We start from the raw sequence: 6641 nt of genomic DNA, 5'->3' as shown, positions 1-6641 counted from the left end.
TTCAGAGCTGCAGACCTGTTTTATATACGTGCAGAATGGTTTTCTATGTGAGATCATTGTAAAAAGTGCAGCCTTACCTAATGTCCACCCTACTGTTACTCATTTTATATTAAGATTTAAAAATCTAGTTGGTATTGGTATGGCAAGTAACCTTCAGTAATAGTAATAAATCACACAGCAATAGTACATTCATGTAGTTTAAACAGCATTATAATATATTAAGTAATCCAAAGTATTCAGAATATGTGTCAGAGATTTACAGTTAACAAACAGTCAGGTGAATAAACAACAATGAGACACTTGTGTAGGTTAACGTGCTGCACGGGTGAAAAGCTCAGAGCAAATCACACCGAACTGCAGTATTCGTTTATTTTTATAGGTTACATCGTCAATATGCAAATATAATCACATTTCCTATCACGCAGGTCCTGATGTCTGTCTGCATGCAAGCTGTGTGTGTGTGTGTGTCACAGAGTATGTGTGTTGCAGGTCAATTGAGTGTGTGTGTTCCTATACTAAATCTTCTTCGTCCGGTTCACCTTCTTGTGGCTGTCCAACATAGGTGATCACTGTGGCCTGTACCATTTTGCCAATCATTGATCTGATACAGGGTAGAATGCATGTAGAGAACATGCAAAGCAATAAAAGAAGAACTCCTATCAAGACAAGTCCTTTGATCATGAGGGTCCTCCAGCTGCCGCTCAGCAGCCAGGTCAGCCAATCTTCTGTGTTCATGACATAGTCTTGTTGCTGTGCATTACTCAGTTGTCGTAACTTCTCCAGGGGGATTGGTCATGGTCAAGGAATGCACGCTATCTGGAATATAGGTGCAGCAAGTGGTGTTGAATAAGACACAGAGGCCCCCTCTCTCAGCGAGAATCATGTCCAGGGCGACTCTGTGTTGCATGACCACTATTCTGATCGCGTCGATTTCCTCATTCTGAGCCTTGTTTATCCATGTTGAGCTGTTCAGGAAAAGTCCAAATCGGTAGTCAAGAGTCTCGATTCTTAGCATGTTTTTTCCATTCCCCGATCCATGGGAACAGTGAGTGCAGGACCTTCTGTCTGGTGGTCCACAACTTGAACTCCGCTGGCACATCACTGCCCCAGATTGGATCATGAGGTTGCACGTCATCAGTGCTCCTCTTGCGTCTTGGTTGGTCCTTGTCTTTCCTGCGGCATCCGGAAAGTCTGGGAGCAGTTTTGGTTCATCCCCAGCTTTCTGTTGCCGTATGCGAAGGTGAAACACATTGGATGTTGTATTCCTGGTTCCCTCCTGACGTTGAAAGATTTTCCCTTGTCTTTTTAACTCAAACTTGAAGGCGAAGATGTCTTCGGGGGAACATGTTCCGCTGGTGGCTTTGTAGAATATACATAGGGCTTCGGAAAGGCTGGGTGATTTTCCATACAGGGTGGCTTGCATTGCTGTTGTTGGGAGGTGTGAACAGACGTAGCAGCCAGTGTGGTTGTCTTCTGTATGTACTCGGTTGTAGACGTACCGGTACCAGGCATTGTTCAGCCAGGGGTGGTTGTGCTCTTTATCCATATCCTTTAGGTGTAAGTTGTTATATGACCATTTCTTCTGCAGGTGGTGCTGTGGGTCCTCGTCTTTCCAGGTGAGTATCAGTAGGTTCTCTAGGAGCGCAATGCCAGTCATTATGAGGACAAGGTTCTTCATGATGACCAGGCACACCCGGGCTCCAGGTGAGTAGACCACTGGCGAGAAGACAAAAGGGCGGGATATACCCAAACAGCCCTTTCCTCCACCAGGGAACACATAGGAGTCGGGGGAACCGGCGTCTATGCTTGTGTTGTCACTCACTTTTTTGCAGTGGCTTTGGTGGATCCAAGATGGTCTTTCTGCTATTTTGGGCCTTCCCACCTTGGTGAACTCCAATTTTTCCTCTGGAGCACTTTAATCAGGATCCAATCACCTGGTTGCAACCTGCAAGATACTGGAGAGATATTACTCGGCAGTTTATTGTTTAGGACAATCTCTTTATTCTCAAATAATTTAGTCATCCACTCTGCTAGGGTGGTTTCTCTTATAGACTTATTAATAGGCTCACTAGTGAGAGGAAGCGGAAATTGCCTCCCGTGAACGATTTCAAAGGGTGTGAGCTTTTGCGAACCCTGGGTTAGTCGCATCCACATCTTCACCAGGTCCAAACACTCAGGCCATTGTCTGATCTTATCAGAGTAGGAATGCCGTAAGTAGGAATAAAATGGTTGCATAAACATTTTGCTACTGAGATTGCATCTGCTCTTTTTACTGGATAGATTTCTGGCCATTTTGAGAACACATCCACAATTACTAGAGCGTATTTTGATGCCTGACATTCGTTCAGTTCAATAAAATCCATGTGGATTGTGTGAAATGGGTGCGGTGGTGTTGGGGAAAAAGCCTCTTTTAGGCCTGAGGTTTCCCTGTGCAATATGTTTCTGGCAAATCATGCATGTTCTGATAAACTCTTGTGCTGAAGCTTCAAAATTTTGAGTATAGAAGTGTTTGGGGAGGATATTCATCATTCCACCCCTTGACAAATGCGTTAAGCTATGTGTCACTAATGCTGCTGTCTTGTGTAGCAATTTTGGCAGTATTGGTTAGCCATTACAGGTCATTTTGTAGCCGTGCTCCACACTTTAACCACTTCTTTTGCTCTGCGATGGGTGCGGCTTTCTGTTCATCTTTAAGTACATCAAGTGGTATTAGATGTGAGGTTTCAGACATCAAAGTCTGTACAGGTTGCTGTGCTGCCTTCTTTGCTGCTCGGTCTGCAAAGTTATTGCCTTCAGTAATTTCTGAATTATCTTTTTAGGTGTGCAACGCATATTGACTGTCAGTGTGAATATATATATATCTTGACCTTTGCGCAGCATGCACGTATGATAGCCGCTAGTTCTGCACTCTGTGCTGAAAAAGAGGAAGCTAAAGGTTTCGCTTCTAAAACAGTAGGCTGCAGTGTACTAAAAATGTCTGGTCGGGGTTTCATTTTTTCAGTTAGCTTCAGCATACAGCTGTGTTCGGCACCATCTACTTCCGCAGGAAGGAGAGTTCTTGTCACAGTCAGGCAAAGCTAAAACTGTGCTTGTTTGCAGGGCAAGTTTTAAGTCAATAAATGCTTTGTCTGCCTCTGGTGTCCATTCTATTTCATCTTTCAGAGCTAAGTGTTTGCCATAGATCAAGTTTTGCAAAGGTTGGGCCAGCAGTGCATATTCAGGTATCCAACATCTGCAAAAGTTGCAGAGACCTAAATAACTCATCATTTGTTGTTTGGTGACAGGCTTAGAAGCGTATTGTACAGCTACTTTTCTGCTGTCTAACAGCTGTCGGCCTTGTCCTGTCAGTCTGTGGCCAAGGTACGTTACTTCTTGGCTCCACAAGTGCAATTTATGCTGTGAGACTTTATGGCCTTGCTCCGCTAGATGTTGCAAAACTGTCAGTGTGTTTGCTACGCAATTAGTCTGTGTGTAGCCTGTAATCAAAATATCATCAACGTATAGCAGGAATTTACCTGGGGCAGGAAGCGTGCAAAATGACATGGATTTTCTTAGAGCTTCTGCATAAAGAGTGGGGCTATTCTGGAATCCCTGAGGCAACCTTGTATAGGTAAACTTCTGGTTGTCAAGAGTGAATCCAAATAGCTTTTGCGAGTCAAAGTGTAGTGGTATGGAAAAGAAAGCATTGGATAGGTCTATTACAGAAAACCACTGTTCCTTTGGTGTTACTTGATTTAAAATTGTGTGTGGATTTGCCACCACAGGTGGGGTTTGTTCTGTTATGTCATTTATTGCTCTAAGGTCATGTACTAGTCGATATTTCCCCGTGTTTGCTTTTTTCACTGGGAAAATCGGAGTATTACAGGTTGCTTCAGTTGTTTTTACTAAAATGCCTGCTTTTTCCATATCTGTAATTACTGGCCTGATCCCTTTTTCTGCTTCTGTGCTTAAGGGATATTGTGGTTTAACTGGCCTGTAAGTTGTGGTAGTTTTTACTACAACTGGATCTGCTAGATCTGACAACAGAGGGTTTGTGTTCAGAGCCTAGAAGTAATTGTTCTATGTTATACACGTCCGTGTTTCCATTGCTTTTTGCTTCTTCTTCTTTGTGTTTTTTTTGTTCATTACGTTTATACCTGAGGCATTCCTAGATACCCACTAGTTTTTCAAAGAATTCACACATCTTATTTCAACTTTAAAGTTAAAGTTTTCTTATTTTTATCTCTCTCTATATATATATATATTTAAACTTTGAATTACTCACAGTTTACAGCTCTAAAACTGGGCATTTGTAAATCATGCACGTGAATTTGCATATGCTGCTTTTGCAGTGTTTCAGACCCCTTAAGCAGTCAGTTTTCTTTCCCAAATTTGCTAACCTATGGGTTTCTTCCGACCGCTGCACCTGGAGAATTGGTCCAGGTCTGTTTTGCTCCTGAAGAAACACAACTAAGACATTTTCATTATTATCCTGAGTACTTAAACTACCCGTTTCCCTCTCTCTGGTCAGAAATACCAACTCATGTTATGTGTACAAGTGTAAGCAGGTCTTCATTACTTTTCGTATGCATGTTAATGTTCAGTGAGTGTAAGCTGCTTCCTTCATTGCCTCTGTATGTTATTATCAGGTTTAATTCATGCATCTTTACACTGATTTCTTAATTCAAAACCATCTCACTTCTGATTCTTTCCAAAAATAATTTCACATGTAACAATTTGTGTATGTGTGTTTTCTATTCATTGACAGACAGCTCCCTGTGCTGACCTCTATGCAGCTTCTGCTCTAAAAACAAATAAATAAAAATGTTTAACTCGCTCATTAGCGTAGTAGTGTCCGCATATTTAAATCAGCTTCTCAATCTTGTAGCTTTAGCTATTATCTACAGGGTTTGGCGTATTAATTATCATTATAAATGTGCTCTACATCTCAGTAATATTTATCTAGGATAAATGACAGATTTTCAAGCAGGTTAAGTGCCTCTATGCACCTAATTGGTTTAGATATTGCCTTTATTTTCTTCATCTCATACGTCATTATACTGGGTTTGAGCAAACCTTAAGCTTGATGCAGACTACTTCATAACAATTATCCATCTCACATCATACTGACTAGGTGATTAATATTATATTTTTTATTAATATCATCATCTTTTTCTTTCCATATAATAACAACAGTATATTACAACATTTTATCAGTGTAAATCACTATACTACTACTGAGCCAATTTAATAGTTAGGATCATCTTACTCAGCAAACAGATAATTTAGAATTCATCCAATCTGTACAAATTTGCTTTTTCTCTGAACAGGTTTGTGCCTACTTTTTAGACTGGTCTTCTGTTTGCCTCATCTCAGATCCAATCTTCAGTCACATTCATTCTCTCTGTTGCATGTTGAACCAAGTAATTTATTATTATTTTTATTTTTATATTTTATTTTGTATCCATCAAGGGCTCTGGGTGGGCTGCAGTCCCACCCGTCATCCAGGCTGGAGACATTTACCTTTACACACACTTCCCTTGGCTGAACAATGAGACAGCCTTAATCTACCTTATGCATCTCTCTTTTTATAGAAAAGGTTTTCATGTGAATGATTTCCTTTTATTTATTTTATACAATCTGGGCATGATCGTCATGCCAACTATATTTCATTATTTAGTTCTGTTTGTAAGGTTCCTCTTAAAATAGTTACTGCAGAGGGACTGCAGACCATTTGTACTAATTTTGACCGGTGCCGGCAGAAAGTTTCTCTAACCACTGCTCGTCAGCAGTGAGTTTTGTAGATTTATTACCCATTTAGGTTCGTTTTGTAGATGCTGTCTCTGGCACGAAGAGTGAGGAGGGAGAACAACAACAGCCTTCTACTTTCAAGCTATTCTTGAAAGCGGTTGTCGTTTTTACGTGATGACGCACAACCGATTCCTCACCCAGCCAGTACGTGAGCAATCAACGGTAAACAATTCAGTGGAGTAGTTCAGCCACCTTAATGTGCTGTTAAATCAACTTACTCCACCAACAAAACAGTAAAAACAGTTTATGCGTGCAAGATTTATGCTGGACAGTCTGAATCTCTCTTTAGTATCTACCACTAGCCGTCTTTCAGGCCTACCGCTAACCGTTACACGGCTTCTAGCCCTATTTCAGGCGAGCGGGTAACTTGTCGGGCTTCCAGCCACTATTTCAGGCGAGCGGACAACTTGTCGGGCTTCCAGCCACTATTTCAGGCGAGCGGACAACTAATTCTATCAGGCTACCAACCTCTTACAGGTGAGCGGATAGTCAGTCTTTCTATAGACTTATGTTAGCAAATAGGCCACTTCCTATTTAATATACTTAGAGCAGACAGACTGTCCCAGCCGATTGTTTTACGCAAGGTGTGTCAAATGTGGAATAATCACCTATCTTCGCTGTTGCCGGTCTTTCGGGCGTCTCTTTTCAAGCCCCAGCGCCGTGGGCCTGTAAGACGTCGGCCAGGACCCGAATTTTAGCGTCCCTGGACTTTCAACCCTTCCTGGAGGGCGCTCTGCAGAGACTTCGACGCAGGCTTGTCACGGCGTCGGGACTTGAGAAAGGATACCACTGTGAAATGGAGTAGAGATGGACCGATCCGATATTACGTATCGGTATCGGTCCGATACTGA

General features: G+C 41.9%; 1 pseudogene; it reads right to left on the bottom strand.

Moving 5' to 3' along the window:
- Window positions 1-757: 757 nt before the first annotated feature.
- LOC146610117 (uncharacterized) lies at window positions 758-1678 on the bottom strand (annotated as a pseudogene).
- Between the last annotated feature and the right edge of the window lie 4963 nt (window positions 1679-6641).

Source organism: Diplotaxodon limnothrissa, linkage group LG22 (genome assembly GCF_057381915.1).
Source record: "Diplotaxodon limnothrissa isolate DT_005_m linkage group LG22, D_limnothrissa_male_GT1.1, whole genome shotgun sequence".
Classification (NCBI taxonomy): Eukaryota; Metazoa; Chordata; class Actinopteri; order Cichliformes; family Cichlidae; genus Diplotaxodon; species Diplotaxodon limnothrissa.
This window is presented reverse-complemented; position numbering and strand designations above follow the sequence as displayed.